Genomic DNA, 22567 nt, shown 5'->3' with positions numbered 1-22567 from the left:
TACATATGATATTTGTCTTTCTCTGTCTTACTTCACTTAATATTATCATCTCTAGGTCCATCTGAAATCTATTGAATAAACTAACATGAAGTGAAAAGAATGATTAACTACTTCATTGTTCTCTTTTCTTACTTTTCACATATTGTAAAAAGGTTAATACTAAATTGAATAAGGTGCACCACTAATATTACACAATATTGTGGTAAATTCTATTAAAAGTTGAGTGCAGGTCTTTGGTCAAAAACATAACCCTTGATTCTACTATTGTTTTGAGGATGCATTTAAACTATTGTTTTAATTTATTTTTCTTTTTTTGGGAAATTTTAGGCTCCATTTAGGGCTACATGGTTATGAAGTTTTCAAAAGTAACTACCTTTGGGAGATTTCTGTTCCAGGGTTTGATAAAGAATAGCAATAATATTAAAATATTTATTAGAGGCAAAATTATTTTCTGTAATATTGAAAACAAAAAGACAAAAATAAAAATGCTTGGGACTTCCCTGGTGGTGCAGTGGTTAAGAATCCGCCTGCCAATGCAGGGGACACAGGTTCGAGCCCTGGTCCAGGAAGATCCCACAGCAACTAAGTCTGTGTGCCACAACTACTGAGCCTGCGCTCTAGAGCCCATGAGCCACAACTACTGAGCCCACACACCACAACTACTGAAGTCTAAGGCCTGTGCTTCACAACAAGAGAAGCCACTGCAATGAGAAGCACACGCACTGCAACAAAGAGTAGCCCATGCTTGCCACAACTAGAGAAAGCCCACGTGCAGCAACGAAGACCCAATGCAGCCAAAAATAAATTAATTAAATAAATAAATTTATATGCAAAATAAATGCTTGTATGGTTGAAAAGGTTGCCACGTCCCCGGCTAAGTACCTCACGTGGGTAAGGTAGCCTGACTATTATATCCATATATATATATATTTTTTTTTTTTTTTTTTTTTTTTTTTGCGGTACGCGGGCCTCTCACTGTTGTGGCCTCTCCCGTTGCGGAGCACAGGCTCCGGATGCGCAGGCTCAACGGCCATGGCTCACGGGCCCAGCTGCTCCGCGACATGTGGGATCCTCCTGGACTGGGGCACAAACCCGTGTCCCCTGTATCGGCAGGCGGACTCTCAACCACTGCGCCACCAGGGAAGCCCTATCCATATTTTTTTTAATCACAGAAAATTGCCTTGATGGATGAATTAGCACTCTTATTATGAACTTATTTATTACCATATTACAGACTTAAGTAAGCAAAATCAACATGGCCTGGCCATAGGCTTTTAGTATCCAGAGATAATTGGATTGAAAATAAAATTTTTTACTCTATGTGGAAAGCCATCAGAAGAATTATAGATGGAAAAACAAGACTGGAGAATTTTTTAAGACTTGAAAATTCTACAACATAGAGAAAAGGGGAGAAAAATGTATAGTGACATAGGGTATGGTATAGACAGTACAGGGAAGGGTTGGTCTCATTTCTTCATACTGATACAGTTTTATTTTACAGATTTTTAAGTTCATGGGGAAGCGAGAAAGAAAAATTAGCAAAGATGGAAATAATGTACTAATTTCTTATTCAGTAGAATATGACTAAGTATTATTTCATGGTTATGCATATAAAATACAATTCAAAATGAAAGATTGAAATGTGTGGCATTTGAAAGATATTCATATTTTGGACACACCACGGGTATAAAAAATTCTTATTCTTTCTTCTTACCACTTTTGATGATAGTAAGACGGTGTTAAGGTGCATCCCTTTCCGTCAGCCTTTTATGCTGTATTTTGTATTATTTGCATTTGTTTTCTTACTGATTGAGCTTTCAGTGTAGTTGACTGACATCATTTTTTCCTTAGAGTTTTTATTACATTAAGAATAAATGTATTTACTGCTTAGAGTGAGACATTAAACTAGTATATTAACATTTTTTCAAAGATGGTAAAATTTGCAAAATACTCAGAAATATTTTCTTTATGAATAGCATAATTCAACTGTAGGTATTACTGGAGAAACTGGAAAAACAAATTATTGCTTTTTGGTCTTCCCTTCCTTTTGTAGCTACATCAACAAATAGGATGACAATACAGTCCAAAAATATTTCCATTTCTTTTAAGAGTGAGACCTTAAGGTCCACTTGAATTCTTACACTGTCTCCCCTTCCCAGAACCTTTTTAAATTTTGGCAACTTTTTGCAATTAGGTAATGGAAGCACAATTCCTGTGCAGAAGCTTATTCTACAAGGTGCCAAGTTCAGATATTATAAAGAAAATACCCTACTCTATCTTAGGAAATGTTTCTGTCATTAAAATAATACTGACAGTTCACAGATAGCAGAGGGAAATGGGTTGATGAGATCTGAAAGCTCTCCATTTCAGTAGGGAAAAGATGTACAACTGTTTTAAACCAAATGACAAACTCTCATTAACAACAACAACAAAAAACCAAACAAACAACTCCCCATTCAATAATGCTTTAAGTCGACTGGTCTATCTTTTCACAGCTTTTGGGCTCAGATGCTTATAAATGATCAACAGTGTGCCACCCCACTCCTTTAGGAAGGCAAGCAGAGAGAGGCATTTGAATCTGAATCCTGACTCTAACTTAGTAGCTGGACAGTACCAGGCAGTTTGTATAACCTCTCTGAAGCCCTATTTCTACAGATATAAAATGGGAATAATGACCTTTGCCTTCCAGGATTGTTTTTAGGATTACAGATAGTGTATATAAAATGTCTAGTGCAATCGTATTCACCCAGAAGATGCTCAATGCACAGTGATTAAACTTGAGAAGACAGCACTTCTTGTAAACTCATACTCTAAGTGTGGTCCCCATTGCATGTTTGGGTTACATCATCTGATACTGAAAGCCTGAGTGAATGCAGGACACTCTGAGATTTCAGACCTGATGACATCGTGGTAGGGTCCCAGAACCTGAACCTGTCTGACTGTTCTGAAGAGGTTACTTAGTGAATCCACTTAAATAATTTAGCTCATTTCAGGTCTTGGCCCCCAAACCTGGTTTCATGAAATGTTTGACTTTTCAGCCTACTCTTCTGATCATATAGAGGCAAAGTCACGGACTCTCCTAGTCGACATTCACAGCACTTTAGCTTGGCTGAGAGAAGCCACTGATGTAAAATCAGAATGTTTACAACATGACAATACTGGGTTCAATAGCTGGACTTTTGTATTTTTTTTTAGAAGATGTTGGGGGTAAGAGTTTATTAATTTATTTTTATTTATTTATGCTGTGTTGGGTCTTCGTTTCTGTGTGAGGGCTTTCTCTAGTTGTGGCAAGCGGGGGCCACGCTTCATCGCGGTGCGCGGACCTCTCACTATCGCGGCCTCTCTTATTGCGGAGCACAGGCTCCAGACGCACAGGCTCAGTAGTTGTGGCTCACGGGCCCAGTTGCTCCGCGTCATGTGGGATCCTCCCAGACCAGGGCTCGAACCCGTGTCCCCTGCATTAGCAGGCAGATTCTCAACCACTGCGCCACCAGGGAAGCCCCGGGACTCTTCTTTTTATATGAGTTTATTTGAGGCACAGTCAGGGTAACTGGAATCATATGATTGGAAGGATTCCTAAGGGTTCGTTTGGAATCACTGAATCACTGAAGCTCAGGCTGGAAGATATCATGTGGTCCTATCCACCTGCTTCCCAGCAGGACCACCCACACTCCCTTTCACAAACCAGAATTTGTCCTATCCCTTAAGAGCTGCTGAGAAGGAGTTCTGGAGGTATTAAACAATCATCAAAGATGCTTATGTATTGTGCCTAGTTATAGCTCTTCCCACATCTAAATAAAGCAAAAAAGAATTTCCGTTTTCAATGACTGGTCTGTCAATTTTAGTATATGAAGTAAGGTTAAATTTATATTTTCTTTCCTATGATTTTATTCTCCTTTTTCCGACCAGGAATATTTATTTATTTAACAAATATTTTATGAGTGCCTACAATATGCTAGGCTCAGGGCTTGGTATGATTTTGGTAAATATGGAAAGGAGCAAAGGATAAACTTTGTCTTCTAGAATCCAGAGTCTCACTGGGGAGAAAGACATGTGAAAGAATAATTAAAATATGATAAGCACTATAATAGAGGTATGAAAAATTCTATGAAAGTACAAAGGAGAAAACAAATAATTTAAAATCTGGTGCTTTTTCTCTCTGAACTTTTTCTGCAAAACTCATCCTTCATTCAGAAGATAACAATTCTCTATTCTTTCTTTCTGCACTTAGAAGCATATTTCACAAAACTTAACGTCAGAAAGTTCTTCCTCTGTAGCCTGAGTCCCTGGTAGAAGGGAGAGTGGGAGGGGAACTGGTGCTGACTGAGTGGTAACCACGGCCAGCGGGAGGTAGTTAGTATTTTTCTCATTTTCAAGATTTTATTCACCATTGAATTTCTGGTGTAATAGGTGCTCAATGAATAGTGTTAAATAAGTGAAAGAGGAAACAGCATCAGAGAGGTTACGTGACATGCCTTAAATCACAAAACTGGTAAGTTCTTATATGTTCTGTGGCCTTTACACAACTCTAAGCCACTTAAACCTTTTCCAGTGATTTCAGAGTGGATGGAGATGGAGAATATCAGATTATATTTCTTTGTATTAAGGGTCTCCCTACACTTGAAGGTCAAATCCAATAGCTTCTCTTTCTTGTTGCATAGCCATTGCATCAATCCTAATGGTGAAAAGAGCTGGCTCTGGAGTCCAACTCTCTGGGTTCAAATCCCAGCTCCTCTGCTTGCTAGCTACTTAACAAACGGTAGTCTTCCCATCCATGAAATGAGAACAACAATAACGTTTCTCTCATAGAGCTGCCGTACTGATGAAAGGAGATAACCAACATACGTGCTTAATGTGGAGCCTGAATATAGAAGCCCTTCATACACATGGGCTAATATCTGTCTCAAGTGTCAAAATATCCTTGAGAGGCAGTGACAGTCTCCCTTAGTGACTTGTTTCAGAGACCCAACCAGGAAATTCTTCTTTGCGTCTAACCCAAAGCACCACTTTCTGCTGTAATTGAAGGCCATTTCCTCGGGTTCTAGTCTCTGAGGAAATTCAGAGCAGCTGGTCTTTCATATTCGTGATGACTTTTATTAAGCCAGCCACACTTTAGAGTTTTTGTTTCTAGACTAAATACACCCCCCAGTCAGAAAGTTTTTCTACATAAATCTTTTTTTTTTCCCTCCGTCTAATATTTCAGTCTTTTTTGGACCCTTAAGGAACAAGGCCATTGGTGTAAAAATTTTGCAGATGGAAAATATAAGAGATTTTTTCTTTGAAAATAGAGTCTACAATTGCTGACCTAGAGTTACTGGAAACTCTCAGCCAGGGATATGTGATGAAACAGTTGCTAATGAAATAACTCAGGGATGAAAATTTCCCTGGATATTAAAAATACACCCCAATCCATGTTTATGTATATTTTATCCACAGTAATTCATCTTGTAAATGTGTAATGTGTTGGCCTATTTTTCTGACTGTGTCAAATAGAGATTCTGACTTGGCCATTGCCATGCCAGAAACAGATTGAACCTTTTCTACAAATATAAACCAATTTGCAAAAAGAATAGAATAATTCTGGAAAGACCTGTTGAGATAATTTATCTCATGTCTCATGACCATACACCAAGTTAGTGGGAGTGAAGTATTCTGACTTCAAGGCTCTTTATTTGATATCAAGAGCTGCTTTTTATGTTGATTTCAATAAACAAATAGGCTACTATTGATATATGAAATGAAATTGCCTAATAATGACCTGAAACTATGTCATAGAAAGACAGAGGAAGACTTTCTGTAATGTTTTGAACAAATATAATTTTCCCATTTTCTGGGGTTATAAAGAGCAGATAGTAATAAAATCCTACAAAGAATATAGGTGGGAAGGTTTCTCTCTCATTCTCCTTTTCTTTGTTATTATACAAATGTCACTTCCTATGTGTCCAGCTTCTATTTGGATTGAACACAGAAAAGGGCAGTTGGTAGTAATATTATTCCATATTCTTAAACTGATCTCCCTTGGCTTTTACAATTACCTAATGTCTGTCTTTAAGCACGTTTTAGACTTAGAAGATTGCAACCTTGGCTCAGAAAGGAGCAGTCTTATTCCTCAGGCTATTTTCTTAAGCTCTGAAAGCTTTAGTGAAATAATGCATTATTATGTCACATATGGTGCTCATCTCAGATGACTGCTAGAAGCTGCTGAGTTCTATATCCGTAAGAGATATCCATATGTGGTTAGAGTGAGTTTGTGTGTCAACATTTATATGGAGAATGATTTCCTGTGCTTTTCATCCCTCAGTATTTGGAACACTTTATTTGTAGTGGGAGAAAGAAAAATCTAAACATATCTTTAAGTATAGGACACTCCAGTGAGTCCTAAGAAGCTGGTTTTTGAATAAATTATCCTGTGTTTCCTAATGTGAAAAACACTCTCCAGTGGATTTTTGTTATTAAAATGTTCTCTTTCCCAAAGAGCTCTCCTCAAAATTATAATTACTAGTAACTGTTTTGATGGAGAATTTGAACAGTTCTGCCACTTTTTTTTTAATATATAGATTTATTTTATTTACTTATTTATTTATTTATTGGCTGCGTTGGGTCTTCGTAGCTGCCCGCAGTCTTTCTCTAGTTGCGGTGAGCGGGGGCTACTCTTTGTTGTGGTGTGTGGGCTTCTCATTGCGGTGGCTTCTCTTGTTGCAGAGCATGGGCTCTAGGCTCACAGGCTTCAGTAGTTGCAGCACACAGGCTTCAGTAGTTGTGGCTCGCGGGCTCTAGAGCGCAGGCTCATTAGTTGTGGCACACAGACTTATTTGCTCCACAGCATGTGGGATCTTCCCGGATCAGGGCTCAAACCCATGTCCCCTGCATTGGCAGGCACATTCTTAGCCACTGCACCACCAGGGAAGCCCATGTGACATTATTTTTAAGCACACAAAGGGAGGAGTGAAAATAGTCTTGAGAGGCAATCTAGTTGCAAAAACAACAACAAACAACACCCAGAACATTGCATATCTAGTTTACTATATGAGAGAACTTCTGGATACTCAATGTTCTGACTTTACCTGTTCTCAAATCTTATATTCTAGATGAGCTCAGTGCTGGTAACATATCCTTCTATTGCAAAAGTGTAAAATGACTCCTCTTCCATGTTTACCATTGTCTTCCCTTTCTTAAAAGTCTCCTCTAGGCCAATGAGAAAAATTTCATCACAGGCACTTATGTTACATGATGTATCGAGTCCAAGTCATAATGACAAAACAATGGTTGAGAAACAACCCAGCAGTTGTTTGAGAATATCACTGGCCAGTGACTCAGTCCCCAACATTTCAGACAAATTGTTTTGGGAATTGTATTGCCTCAAGGAGAGAAAGGCAAACTTATTCACCCACATGTTGCAGGGAAGCCAGGAAGGTGATAATTTGTTCCCCTGTATAAAGGTGTTCCACCCACTCCTACCCACAAGTGGGAGTGAGCAATGGGGCTTTTGGCCTGAAGGGTGGAGTCACACTTGTCCCCCTCATTTCCTTGTAAGGATGTTGGGGAGACCAATGAGATCATGTCTGTGAAGTAGGTTGACTGGAATGTGCTCATGTTGTCCAATGTAAATTATGCCAATAAGAATTTTTTTTTTTAATTTCCCATTTCTTTTCTTACAACTCTGACAAACCATTGGCAACTTGTGCAGATTTTCCCCTGTCCTTAAGTTCAAGTCCCTCTGCTAGCATACCCTGGGTAATTCATTTTTGGTCTGTGTGTAAGTGGCCAAATCTTAGCTCTTTGTCCTGCAGAACCTTCCCATAGACAGCTAGATCTGTTCTGAGTGAGGAACTGTACAGAAAAGTACAAAGGAAGACTTGTAGTTGGCCATACTGTCTAGAAAATTTATCATAAAATCACATAATATTGAGTTCTCTAGACCTTGCCTGAGATGGTATTCAGAAATCCTCTATTCAAAACTGCTTCTTTAGACACCTTGTATATTTTCATGTGATATAAGATGTTATGCATGAGGAAGCTATTTGATTACATGATTTTAAGAGAGCCAGAAAGACCTTTGACCATCATGTGTTATTTTTTTTCCTTTTGGTACTCTCCCTCTAAAACATAAAACCAATTTAAAACCAGTGGTTTCAATGGAAATTTTCCTAAAGTCCATTTTTATTTTCTGATGTTATCAGGGAATCACTGGTGAATATTCAAATAGCTGTGATATCCTGCTTTTAAGAAATGTAGGGGCTAACAAAAGAGAGAAAGAGGAAGAAAGATATGAGGATTGGTTTTAGAAAATTACTATCAATTTAGTTGTATTTACATGGATTTTTGATCTATTTTTTTAGCACTTGTCCCATCAGATTATTACTCTTAAAACAGTAATTTCTTGAGGTCTATTCTCTAAATTCCTTTTCACATACCTGATAAGCTAATGTTTTAAATGCTATTGTAAATGATGTCTTTTTAAAAGTTTCATTTTCTATTTGTTTAATGTTTGCATATAGAAGTTAATTGCTTTTTGGATATTGGACCTTGTATCCAACAGGCTTGATATATGCATTTATTAATTCTAATAATGAATAACAAAAATTATATATTTTCCCTTTCCTATCCTTATGCCTTTTATTTCTGTTTCTTGTCTTGTGCATTGACTGGGACCTCCAGTATAATTAGAACAAAAATGGTGATAGTAGGCATCCTTGCCTTGTTCCAAAAGTCACAAGTAAGGAAAATGTTTGTTGTAGGACTTCTGTAAGTCCTACAGATTTAAAAAGTCCCCTTGGTTTGCTAAGTACTTTCATTATCAATGGGTGTTGAATTTTATCAAATGCTTTTTGAAACTACTACATTTATTATGTGATTTTCTCTTTTTTTCTATAAATGTGGTAAATTCATGGATTGATTTGTGAATCATAAACCATCCTTGCATTCCTGAAAAAAGTCCATTTGGTCATGCTAAGGTTGTTTATGATTTTTGCATCTATGTGTCTGCTATTTTTCTTTCTTGTAATGTCCTTGTAAGGTTCTGCTGGGCTGTTAAATAATAGAAAAGTGTCTCTTGTCCCTTTTTTCTACTGTCTGGAAATATTTGTTTTAGATTTATGTTATTTATTCTTTAAATTCTGAGATAATTCACTGGCAAAACTATCTGGAAAGTAGAGTTTTCTTTGTGGGAAGGTTTATAAAAATAGTTTTAATTTCTTTCATAATATCAGACAATTCAGGTTTTCTATTTTTTTGGTGTCAGTCTGGTAATAATTTCATATAAATAGTCATATTTACTGGCATAAAGTGTTTCATAATATCTTTTAATAATCTTTTAAATGTTAGCTGGTAGTTTACAATGCTATTTCTACAACCAGTAATAATGCCAAATACAATGATCAGTTCTTGAAGTTTGCCAAGCCATTTCCTATTATCACAAAAATTTACACAACTAAATGAGGTGAAATAATACTGACATGAATAGCACACTCTTTTTTGTCTCTGTGACATCAAATGTTTACATTTAATATGAAAGTACTTCTTCAGCCACAGGGGGAATCAAATGCTAGTTATACTTGTTTTTGGAGACTTGTGGCTTGTATAACCTGAGGCATACTGCCAATAGCTCATAAATATCACCTTTCAGTTGCCTTTTGTTCTTGAGATTATTCCAAGGATGTGTTGGTAAATGCATAGATTCCCTAAATGAAAAGTGTGATGTTCAGTGGGGATGATAAGGGAAGTTTTTACTAAAATATTTCTGGTGTTAGTTATTTCAACTTCAAGCAGCATAGGCTAGTAATTCTGTCACAAAATTAATCATGTTTAGCTTCATTAGTTACTGACTGGGTGACTTGGGTGAGTAACCTAAGTATCTTGTGGTACTCTTTTACAAGATATGAAGTGGAGTTAACATGATTTTCCCTTTGTGTATCATTGATGCTTATAGCAAATAATGAGATATTGTATGTAGTGCCTTATGCTCCAGGCAACATCCAGAAAGAAGGTCTTAGCCTATGAAGCTGATGGAAGCAGTTCTGATCTTTGATAATTTTTCTCTGGGCCAAAACTAAAGCAGGAAAGGTAGCAATGGAAAGAGATCTCTGAGGAACTTCAAAATGTCAGTTGACCATGGCTATAGCTCTCTATGCCATTGTGAAGCATCAGAAGGAACTGTTCCAGAAACTGATGTTGGGAGCACACTTTCCTTAGACTGTGAATGGAATGATAAAAGCAGAAAGAATAACCAAACAAAAAGACATTTCTATAATTATTCCTAGACTGCCTTTGTAGGAAAGTGAATTTCGGGCTGGGAGAGACTGTAGAGGTCATTGAGTCTGGTGTCCTAACATTCCCCTAAAAAAGAACTGAGCCCTCAAAGATTAAGTGACACCTATAGTAGAGAAACTAATGCTACAGATGTGTCTTGCTTTAAGGAAAACCAGATTCCAAAATTTGAAATGTGAAAACAGATAAACTAAAGGGTAATTATTACTTTACAAAGGACTTTTATTATTCAGTAAGTAACCCGCTGAGCATTTATTAAGTAGCAAATTCCTGGTGAATTCAAGAAGTGATTTAATTTGCAAACACTTGATTCTCATGCAGTTTCAGCAACACATTTGTTGAGGGAAGCAAGGTACACTAATATTCTTTCTGTGACTGGCCAGTGTGAGCTCAGTCATTTACCTGGGTGTTTGCCAGGGCACACATGACTAGGGACAATTTATGGCATTTTCCCAGGTGGTGAGGTATGTGGATGTTGTTGCTTTTACTGAACAAAATGTGGAGCCTGTGCTGTACAAGCCAGAATAGAGAGGGTGGTCCATGAGCTAGGGCTGGAGGGCCTTTCAAGTCTGAGGCATTGGCAGGATATTGCTTTCCTTCTTGTCAGCCACACCTTCAAGACTTTTTTAATGGATACAGTACATTTTATCACAAAGGTATATTAAAAATGGAACAGAAGTTGGGTGGAGTAGCAATACCACAGTTGAAAACCTTCACCTCCAAGTTGACAGGATGGAGTGAGTAAGGCACCCCTTGCCAAGCCTGTTTATCTTGGCTCAAAGCACCAGCAGGGGAGTGTGAGGGCCCCCTCTGGCCACTAAACTGAAGTGTTCTTCTTTTGCCTCAACTCCCTCCATTCCCAAGGGATTTCCTGTCAACAGTCTCAACGAAGGGTTTTGATAGAAAAAAGGAAGGGTTATGTGGGTTCATTACCTTTAAGGCATCCATTCATGAAAAAAAGCAAGTGATCATGAAAAGAGATAGCATTAAGGATAGATTTTTTTTAATATGCTTCAAGATATTGTACCTTGAGACTTTTCCATAAAACTATGAAATCATTAGGCTAGGTTATGGTTAGAAACATTCTCTTAGAGGTGCCTGTGCAAAAAGCCACATGGAAATTTGAAATATAACAATAATAATTAATGTACATTGAGGGCTGTTCTAAATGCTCTCTCTATATTAATTCATTTAGTCTTTATAACACCCTATGTGGTAGGCACTATCATCATCATCATCACCACCATCATCATCATCATCATCATCATCATCATCATCCCTATTGTCCAGACGTGGAAGGTGAGGTACACAGAGGTTAAAAAGCTTACCCACAGTTGCACACTTAGTAGTAAGTGGTGGAGACTGGATTCAAACTCAAGCAATCTGACTGGGAATCTCAACACCTATGCTCTGCTACTTCTTTAAAATTGAACATAAGATAGATTTTAAAAGAAATACCTGAAGATCAACAGTTGCCTCAGAATCAGAATAGGAGTGAAACAAAGGCAGGAAAATAAAATTATAATGAAAAACAAAAAAATTTTTTTCTCCTCAAGTAGTGTATAAAATTTACTTTCATGTAAATGTTAAGGACAAATAATAGAGAAACTGTTTAATTTAATGAATAATAAACTCAAGTTATTTGTACCAAAGGCAAAAAATTGTTTTTAAAACTGTTATAAAGAAATATAAAATGATTTAGGCAAATTCATGGGTGGTGGTAGTCTCATAATAGATTTTGAAGGCAACGAGGATGTCTCTAATATCCGAATCTGAAAATTCACTCAGCCTTTTTTTCACTAGAAAATTCAAGGAATTTTACTCTTTAATCAAGGAGGTCCACCAAGCCCTTCTCCCTCAACTTTTGGTGCCAAATTATGTGATACTAAACTATGTGTTGCCCATTCAATAACCACATGTAGTAATTTTGATGGACTTATGACCTTGTACTATTTTTCACTACAAAGCATTTCTTAAATGTTAAAAGAAAAAAAAGTCCACCAGAAATGGAAGCGTCAACAGAAGTGAAAGTTTGTTAATTCAAAGAAGTGAATCTGTTTCTTACTTGTAAAGCACTACCTTAATAAGATATCTAGCTACAAAAATCCCCCGATTTATTTATTGCAGCATCAAAATTGATTTCTGGAAAGGTTGGCTGACTAAGCAGATGTAGGAAGCATATCTTCTAACTCGAACTATGTAGTAATGCCAGCTATAATATAAATTAAAAACTATTAGCTACAAAGCTAAGTTCAAAAGCCAGAAAGGGAAATCTTTTAAGTAGCAAGAAATAGAGGGAACTTAAATCATTGTAATGAGTGGTGGTTGATGCCATGCGGGCCAAGGATATTAGCATGGATATATGCTTTAGAAGCTAATGTCTAAAGGACTTTGTGCAATGGGGAAATATATTTGGGAATAGCCTGTCTAATTCATACAAGGAGGTAGAAGTCCAGAGGCAGGCTTAGGATATAGCATGGGGATATGGCTTGGAAACAGATCATCTTCCCTGGCCATGGTGGAAATTGGAAGTCCAAATCCAGGCTTCTTGTGGGACCTGAGTTTGAATAACCCAAGTAGTGCAGAAACACAACTAGAGTCTAACCCAAGAGATGTGTTAAACAAAAACCTAGATAAATTGAAGGCATAAGGAAAGCACTCAGAATGAAGACCAGAGAGATAAGGAGATGGAAAATATCAGAGAAGTTAAGAAAACATGGAAGACAGGAAAGAGTAGTTCCAATATACATCTAATGGAAGTACAAAAATCTTCCCTATAAATCAAAGTAATAGTTATTTTTTATATAAAAGAAGCAGCAATGTCACCTACATATAAGAAATTTAGATATTGAAGCTAATTATTAGAAAAATGAAAATCAAAACTATAATGAGGTACCACCTCACACTGGTCAGAATGGCCATCATTAAAAAGTCTACAAATAACATATGCTGGAGAGGGTGTGGAGAAAAGGGAACCCTTCTACACTGTTTGTGGGAATGTAAATTGGTATAGCCACTATGAAGAACAGTATGGAGGTTCCTTAAAAAACTAAAAATACACTTGCCATATGATCCAGCAATCCCACCCCTGGGCATATACTAAGAGAAAACTCCAATTTGAAAAGATACATGCACCCCTATGTTCATCGCAGCACTATTTACAATAGCCAAGATGTCGAAGCAACCTAAATGTCCATTGACAGATGAATGGATAAAGAAGATGTGGGACGTATATACAATGGAATACTATCCAGCCATAAGAAAGAATGAAATAACGCCATTTGCAGTAACATGGATGGACCTAGAGATTATCATATGAAGTGAAGTAAGTCAGAAAGAGAAAGACAAATACCATATGATAATACTTACGTGTGTAATCTAAACTATGACACAAATGAACTTATTTATGAAACAGAAACAGACTCACAGACATAGAAAAAATATTTATGGTTACCAAAGGGGAAAAGGGGTGGGGGAGGGATAAATTAAGAGTTTGGGGTTAGCAGATACAAACTACTATATATAAAATAGATGAACAAAAAGGTCCTACTGTATAGCACAGGGAACTACATTCAATATGCTGTAATAAGCCATAATGGAAAAGAATACGAAAAAAGAATATGTATATATATGTATAACTTAGTCACTTTGCTGTACACCTGCAATGAACATAACATTGTAAATCAACTATGCTTCAATTAGAAAAAAAGAATTTAGATATTGAAATAGAGAATAGGTTTTCTACCTCTCTTTTCAATAGCTCTTCTGGAAATGTGGAAGTTTAATTAATTTTTCCTGCTCTGAGCTGTGGAGGCTCCCTATGGATTAATTTGCTGACTGCCTCTGTGGAGCCCTTCAGGTATCAATAGTTCCAGATTACTTGTGTCTTTTCTCTTTAAAAGATCTCAGGCTCTAAAGTGGATAACTCCATATAATTTAATTAGGATGTTCTATAGAGAAGACAATCAAATGAATAGCCAAAGTTCCCAAAGTCCTGCTTTTTACTTTTGTAGCAGATTTGGGAGAGATGGTCTAGATAATTGAGTACTTACTCCTCTTAAAACTTGGTGTACATAATCAAGAGTTTTAACTTTTCTACTTTAAAACATCCTCTCATCAAAGAAATTAAAAAATGTTTCTGAGCTGTAAAGCATCTGAAGAATTGTCTTTTCTATAATACTCTCAAAGAAGGTTTTGATATCACATACATCTTAATTATTACCTTTACTTTTTCATATTTAAAAAATAATTTTACTCCTATTCCTTTTAAATCATCTTCCTTCCCCCTGATTCATGCTCCATATTCTTTTTTATTTTTTCGTTTTTCTTTGTTTTAGTTTTTTATTTTATATTGGAGTATAGTTGATTAACAATGTTCTGTTAGTTTCAGGTGTTCAGCAAAGTGATTCAGTTATACATATACATGTATCTATTCTTTTCCAAATTCTTTTCCCATTTAGGTTATTAGACAATATTGAGCAGAGTTCCCTGTGCTATGCAGTAGGTCCTTGTTGGTTATCTATTTTAAATATATTAATACATGCTCCATACTCTTTAAAATGTTTTTCCTCAAGGATTTTGTTTGCAGATTTGTAGAGAATTGATAAAAAGGAATTACACGTTTTAAACACTCCCTCCCCACCAGTCACACAGACTCAGACACACAGACACACACAGACAGACAGACAGACAGACACACACACACACACACACACACACACACACACACAACAGGAGAGACTGGGTGTGCCACACGGAGAGGTAAAGAAGGCAAACAATCCAGCATCTCCAGAGGCATTGAAAAGAGGGTATCTTCTTCACTGATAGATTTAACAGTCCCCTGCTTTCTCTCCAAAAGCTGGTTCCAAGTGGGTTTACCCATAAGCATGGGACAACAGGATGACTGAATTTGACCAACATTAGGCTAACTTTATATGAATGAAAGAATCATAAATGTGTCGTTCCATTCACCGCATTTCAGGCAATCATACCTGACATGCAACAAGATATATGACGATTATCACTCAAATTCCTCTTTGGTTCAAAAACTTCCTAAAATGGTTATGACTTAAAAATATATATATATTTTTAGGTAACTACTGCTAATGTCAGAGTGATAGTACCTTGGCTTTTTTTTAACCTCATTTGGAAAATAAGCTCTTCAGCTGAAATATAAAACGTGTATATTTCAGACCGAGGAAAAAAATGCTAAGCCTGATATAAATATGTGAAATATAAGCCATCTCTTTTTTGGATCCTAGAGGTGGTGTATTGTGTTTGAGTCAGAAATTGTATAGCAGTTTGGTAAGTTCAAGAAAAAGACTCTGGAAAAGTTTTTTTTCCTTTGGAATGACGTGAAAGAATTAGTTGCAAAAATTTCATTATTACCTATATGTCTGTAAAGCTTTTTTGTTTGTTTGTTTCCCCAAAGAGCTGGCTGGTATCACATCATAGCAATTCCCCTTTTATTTTCACTTCTATGAATAGAAATTAGAATTGAAATCTAACTTTCTGTTTCTTTTCCAGTAGGTTCTGGCTGTCTCTAGAATTCTTTTTACTATAAAACATACTTTTCTTCTATCTATCTCCCAGCACTTCTAATTTTATCTTTCCTATTTTTCTTAAAGATATGGAGGCTGACTTATGTGGTTACTGTTTGGGGTATGAGAGTGGAAGCTCATTTCTAGTGCTACAAAGACATTTCATTAATTTGTTCAACATTTATTAAATATCTACCATGTGCTAGGTTTAATATCTCTGAGCCTTAGTTGTTCCATCTGGAGTCTTCAACTCTAAAATTTGCTGATCCTAAGCAAAAAGCATCCTTCCTAATTATTTAATATTGTGCCATTCCAACTTACCTACAAAGACATGAAAAATGTACTTTTTAATGCCTCTACCTATTTATAGGCCCTACTTCTGCCTGGAATGACCATCTTTCCTTCTTCATTGATCTGATGACTCCTCATCCTTTAAAATTCAACTCAAATGATAGCCCAGCCTCCTTAGTCTGGTTTAGATCCTATCTCCTGTGCTCCCACTACCCCTGTGCCTTTCTCTTTCACAACATTTGTCATGTTTTACTATAAAATTCTGTGGTGGATAAACTTTAAGATGGCCCCCAATTATCCCTGCCTCCATCCTGTTAGCAGATTCTCACTGTTGCCTTTTTGACTTACACACTTTGATAAAAGAAGCAACCATGTTGGGGAGGTCCACGTGGCAAGGTATTGAGGATGGCCTTCAGACAAAAGCCAGCAAGACACTGAGGACCTCAGTCTGGCAGACCACAAGGAACTAAATCCTGCCAACAACCACATGGGCTTGAAAATATAGCCTTCTCCAGTTGAGCTTTCAGATAAGACCTCAGCTCTGACTGATGCCTTGATTGAAACTTTGTAAGAGACCCTAAAGCAGAGGATCCAGCTAAAATACTCAATTTCTGACCCACTGAAGTTGTGAGATAATAAATGTAAATTTGTTAAGCTACTAAGTGTGTAAGTTACTCTTTACACAAAAATTTACTTGTCAATTTATTTACTTTACTCTCCCATTGGATTACAAGATTCTTCAGACTGAACACCCTGTCTTTTTCACTTTTGAATCATCAAAACCTAACACTACACCTGGCACAGAATAACTAGTTAAATATTTTTTGAACAGTGTAGTAGTGAAGCAGGCTCATGTCAGCTTTCCACTACTAACTTTGCGATCTACATTTCATTCAAGTTTGAGACTCAGGTTTTCTATGTGAAAAATTAGAGGGTCAGACTTAATATAGCTCAATTCAACTCAAGCAGTTTCCATATCTGAGTTTTCCTCTTTAAAAGTAAGTGTCAATGATATGTGTGAGACCATATTATATTTTAGTAGATGACTTGATCTTCAATGGATTTTTATATTCTGGTATATTTTTAACTGTGATGTGCAAAAAGTAATTATAACAAGAATAGTGTATCTTTGACTTTTAGAAATGAAGACTCTCATTTAAAAAAACCCTAAAGGATTAAATAGTGAGAACACAAAAACTGGATGAACCCATGAAAAATTGAAATCAGTTTTATAAAGGGCATTTGATGACATGTAGCATGACATTTAGCAGCTTTCTTAATTAAGTGGACTAAAAAACAGATAACACAATTTTAGACAGGAATTGCTTTTTCCATGCTGACAGGAAACCTTTGTTTTGTTTTAGCCAGATGCTCGAAAAAATACTATCTATAATAGCTTTGCCAAAGTGAAAAAAAGGTCTACAAATTCTCATTCATTTCTATCTTTTTTTAAATTTGCTGTATTATCTTCTCAAATGTTTCTTTCTTACACTGAGTGTTTAGCTGATAGGAAAATGATGATTCAATTCTTCAAAGACTGATGGACAAGACGTTTTTCATTTTCTAGGCCAGCACATATGTAGAAGATAATTCTTATTAAGCACATTAGATAATTCTTGATGAAATCAGTTAACTATCAGTTGGACCTACCTTTCCTTCCTCTCCACCCTCTTCCTTAAGTGTTATTTCTCCAAGTCCAGAAAACCTAGGCACGGATGATATTGAAATTTTGTTATTTAAAAGAAGAGTAGAAGATGAATACTTTCCTTTTACATGAGACTTGCACTCTTCATCTGTCCATCTATTTTTACTCTGTACAGACACCCCTTAAAACACTGACTGCAAGAAGGAATTAACATTCCTTGTGGTGTCTCAATACAATATTTTTATATCTCCCCTTAAGCACATCCTGTCCTATTATTTCCCACAAGAAAAAGGGATAAGAAACAATGATCAAATTCACTCTGATGTACGGACAATAAATTAGAATTGAAGGGAGCCACACCAGACAGAGAAAAACTCTTTTTCCCAATATTAAGCAATAGGTGGTCTTCTAAGGAAGGCTGTATCATCTCTATTTGAGGGAGTCTTTAAAAAAAGAAAAAAACATTTGTTTAGGTAGAATATTTTTGGAAGAAAAAGAAGATGAAGCTACCTGATAGTTCTTTTTTCTCCACCATTCACAATACAAAAATAGTTACAAAATATTGAGGTATACTATTTTTTATTCTATATAAAGCCAGGAATAATAATTTACCAATAATGCCTCTTGCAATGACATGAAATAGTTCCATGGCTCAGAACATAGAACCTGAAGGAATAGTTTAGGGCTCTCAGAGCTCATTTAGGTGATAGCATGTTACAGCAATTAGAATTAGGGCTTTAGAACTAAAGAAACGAGGGTTTGGATTCAGGTTCTATCTTCGACTGGCCAAGCCACATGTTATGCAGATCACTTAACCTTCTAAATTTGTTTCTTCATCTACAAAATGCAGATTATAATTCCTTTTATATAGAGTTATTTTGAATACAAAATAAAATAGTAACATGATAAATGCTCTCCATAGAACAGACAGATAATAGACAATAAATGGTACAGAATAGACAATAAATGGACAATACATGAGCCTGGCCTTAAACTGACAGATGAGGAAAATGAAGATTAGAGGTTAAGATCTCCCAAAGGATGTATGGTTAATTACAGAACTTTTGCTGGAAGAAAGGAGATTTCTTCCATAAACTGCAAGTTTTGTTTTCCATCTATTCTTCAATTAAATTGCCATAGTATTTGTTTGAGAAAAGTAGATGTCCTTTATTACTGAGAGAGCAAGGAAAGTACAGAGAGGGAAACTGGTTTATATAATGACGGGAAACGAGTTTCAATGGAAAGTCGAAACCAACAAAATTAGATTAATCTACCCTTCCCAATAACTTTCCACATTGATCTGAACTTTTGTTCCCTGAATGCATATATTACAGAGGGATGCAATTAATGTGATAATTGAGGATCCAAGAAAGCTGGTAAAACTGTGAATGTGAAAGCAAAACCATATAGACCACCAACTTTTTCTGAGTTGTGGCAGAGAGAAAACTCAGTGTCAAGGCACACGATATGAATCGAATCTCAAGGAGGAGGATTCCTAAGCATCTGCGATTTGTGGCAAAATATATCTGTTTTGGGACTCTGGTGACATTAGGTTTCAGTAGCCAGTGAGACATTTTGAAGCCCAAGATGCTTGCAGCAAACAGAGATAAAAGACTGCCTCATTATCAGATGTTTCTGTTTTTAATTTCTCCCTAAGCATGTACTTAATTAAAAAAATATTGTCCCTGTTCTTGCTTCATATGGGAGATTTTCTGATGATTGGAGCATTTGGGGAACCCCAGCCCTGAATCCTGTAAACGTTTGGAGCGGGGTTTAGAAATTCCTGCATGGGTCTGAAGTCTCTGTGGTTTCAACAGGATTTGTAACATTGATTCCCATAAGGTATTTTCAGCAGCTTTCAGGTTGAAGTTTAGAATTTCTGGTCAACATCTCAAGTACCTCATCCTGTATTAAGAATTTTATAAATATCTATTGAATGTCTCCGTAACTGCTACAGAACAAGGCATATACCAGGCCTGGAGAGAGGTGTAAATTTAAAAGATAGACAGTCAGTTTTGGAGCAGAAATAACAGGATGTTGATAGGACTTTTCCTGTTGCATTGAAGTCGACGTGTAGGGTCCCAGTGGGAAACAAAAAGGTGGTAAATCTAAAAAGACTCACCAGTTTCTCCTCACACCTCAGTGTGGCTTTACTGAGAGAGACCCCCAAAGTGCCAGCCCCAAGGCAACCATACTTAACATTCCTTATTCCTCCCCCCACACCCACCCCACTCTATCTGAGAGAGTATAAGGAGATGGGAAGGGTTGGGAACTGAGAACATCAGCCTGTGAGGGAGAGTGTGTTCATGGTGAGAAGCTCTTCCTGGGGGAGGGAGGGAGATGGTGGGTGCTTTCCACTCCTCAAAGCCAAGAGAGAGGCTGGGGCCAGAAAGGTGGGGGTCTTCACGAACCTCTCTTATAATAAGTTGAGAATCCCTGCAAGAAGGGAAGCCTGGCACCCTGGATTTCTAATCTGAGAGATGGGAATACCAAGGAGGACGAAAGGACATGGAACGGCTCCCATTTCCATTTTTGGTGGTGAGGATGTGTTAGTTTCTTGGGATTCAGGTGGACTTCATAGAAGGTACCTGTTACCCAGCAAAGATGCTTTAATCAATAGAAAAAGTACTTCAACTATAGGAGGTTAAGTTAAAAAAAGCTGGTCCATTTCTTCTCCCTCCTCCTACCCCAAACACTTCAAAAGCTAGGCCTCCATAAATGGGAGTAGAAAAGGGTGTTAAAAGGAGAGCTGGGTCATGCCAGCATCCATAGCTGGGAAGAAGAGTGGAAGAGCAGAGAAAGAAAGATTTGCACTGGATTTGAGGTTGAAGTTTTAAACTGGATTGAGCCTTTCATTGCTGAAAGTGACCAGAAAGTTACAGAATCTAGCCAGGATGTCATCAAAGGATAAAGATGATTCAGAAGAGCCAGTCTGAGAGCTGCCATTGGAGAAAAATAACCTTGTTATAGTCATTCATTCAATAATAGTAGTTGAGGGCCTATGTTGTACCTGGCACTGCTCCAGGCCTTGGGGAGACACCAGGGAACAAAATAAGGACCCTGCTCTTTGGAGCTTACATTCAAGTGGGGTAAAACAAATAATGAATAAAAAACAGGCAATAGTATAGTGGCACATTGGATTCTACATAACCACATCCTTTCTATGGTGGGAGGATGTACTTATTCGTTCAGTGTGATAGAATCCTACATAGATCCCATGGATAGACTGAGGTCTGAGGTTGCTGCTATATGCAGTGAATATTTGGTAATTGGAGGTAGGCCTTTTGATTTTGGAGCCTCCAAATCAAGGAACTGTGATGAAATGTCCATTGTATGCAGAAAATTCTGGTACAGGAATTTATAGAATTGAGGCAGGATTAGGAAAAAACTTAACCAATTGTTTTTTCTTAGATGCATGAGGAAATTTTTAAAAATTGTCTGTATTTTAAAAAATTCCAAAGAAACCTGGCTTCAATAAGGGATACAGGTATATCCTTGTCTGTGGGAAAAAAAACCTCATCATCTCCATCCCTTTTTTATCAAGCTTGTTTCCTCTAGTGTAGATTTGCCATGGAAAAAAAATGACAGTGGGCATTTCTGGAAAATAAGATGTCAAAGAGTCAGACATCAGCTTACATTGGGATTTAGTAAATTTGTAGAGCTTATTGCAGTGACAAGACAAAACAAAATATTACCACTACCACTTTGATCAGAATTCCTTTTAAAAAATGTTACAAAACACAACTGTATATTTGCTTGAGCTCTGCAGGTCAACGTAGAGAAGCCTTATGGGGACAGGAAACAAGAATTCTGAGGGGACTTAGAGACACCAGAGCCATATCACCTTGTCATGTGCTGTGCCTGAGGAAACTAGCAAACGCGCCCTCCAAAGACTTTCAGAATGTCATATAGACTTTCAAAGAGAAACTGTGTTTGATGTACTGGTTCGTAAAACTGAGGAGTGGGCTGTGATGGATGTTGACTCTGATGAGGAAGGAATAAGTATTTCTCATTATGCTCAGGCCTTGTGATCAAATATCTGACCCCTTTTACACCTGAACTTGGCAGAGTGGATTCTCCTACGTTGAGTGAAAACATGGCACCATCCGGGAAGTTGGAAGAATGCCTCCCAGTCAGAGATGCCATTGTTTCTCTTCATTGGGCAGCTGAACAACAGGGGCTTGGTTACTCCCTTCCTGGGCCTTGCCTCTCCCCAGCAACCACAGACCCAAATGAAAGACAGAATTCTTGGAAAGCCAGTGGTGGGCAAAATTACCTAACTCATGATTTCAAAGCTGAGTTGATGCAATTCTGTGGAAAGAAGTCTTTCGAAAACTTTGTCTGAGTTAGGGGCCCCTAACTCAGAGAACTGGAATCCCTTGAGCACACTGCAATTCCTTTACCAAAACACATTCCACATTGCCTTGTAATTACGTGTTTTCTTGACCTCATTCGGCTGAATAGGGACCTTGTTTATTCTGCTGATCAATGAATCCCCAGGGCCTGCTATTGTCCTGACTCACAGTGGGTACTTAATAATTATTTCCTGATTGAACGGAGGAATGAAGAAAAGCTCTGAAAGACTGACGTAGGTTTGTGGGGTTCAACTCTGTTATATGGGTCTGCAGTGGAAGCTGTCCTTCCCACAGTAATAGCAAAGGGTGGCATAGACATTTTGCAGAGGCAGAGTGGAAGAATCAGGCCACCTGATTATATAACAGATCATCAACATACTGTCCTTCAAGCACACAGTTCAAATCAATGGCCTCTGTGTTCAGATCTTTGTCTGAGAGAAGTGATGGTTGGCTATTTTTAGGCTCGGTCA

At 37.2% G+C, this 22567-nt stretch overlaps 1 protein-coding gene across 3 annotated transcripts in view; it reads right to left on the bottom strand.

The window, feature by feature from the left end:
* Positions 1–22567, bottom strand: part of COL8A1 (collagen type VIII alpha 1 chain) — a 156523-nt gene that overhangs the window by 103251 nt on the left and 30705 nt on the right. The window contains exon 2 of one of the 3 annotated variants that reach the window (XM_060010532.1): positions 17748–17802. The exons of the other annotated variants lie outside the window; for them this stretch is intronic. The gene's annotated coding sequence lies outside the window, so the exon portion shown is untranslated. The remainder of the gene's footprint in view (positions 1–17747; positions 17803–22567) is intronic. 3 annotated transcript variants of the gene reach the window in all.

Source organism: Delphinus delphis, chromosome 4, assembly GCF_949987515.2.
Source record: "Delphinus delphis chromosome 4, mDelDel1.2, whole genome shotgun sequence".
In the NCBI taxonomy this organism is placed as follows: Eukaryota; Metazoa; Chordata; class Mammalia; order Artiodactyla; family Delphinidae; genus Delphinus; species Delphinus delphis.
The sequence above is the reverse complement of the archived record's forward strand: the minus strand, read 5'-3'. Positions and strand labels throughout refer to the sequence as shown.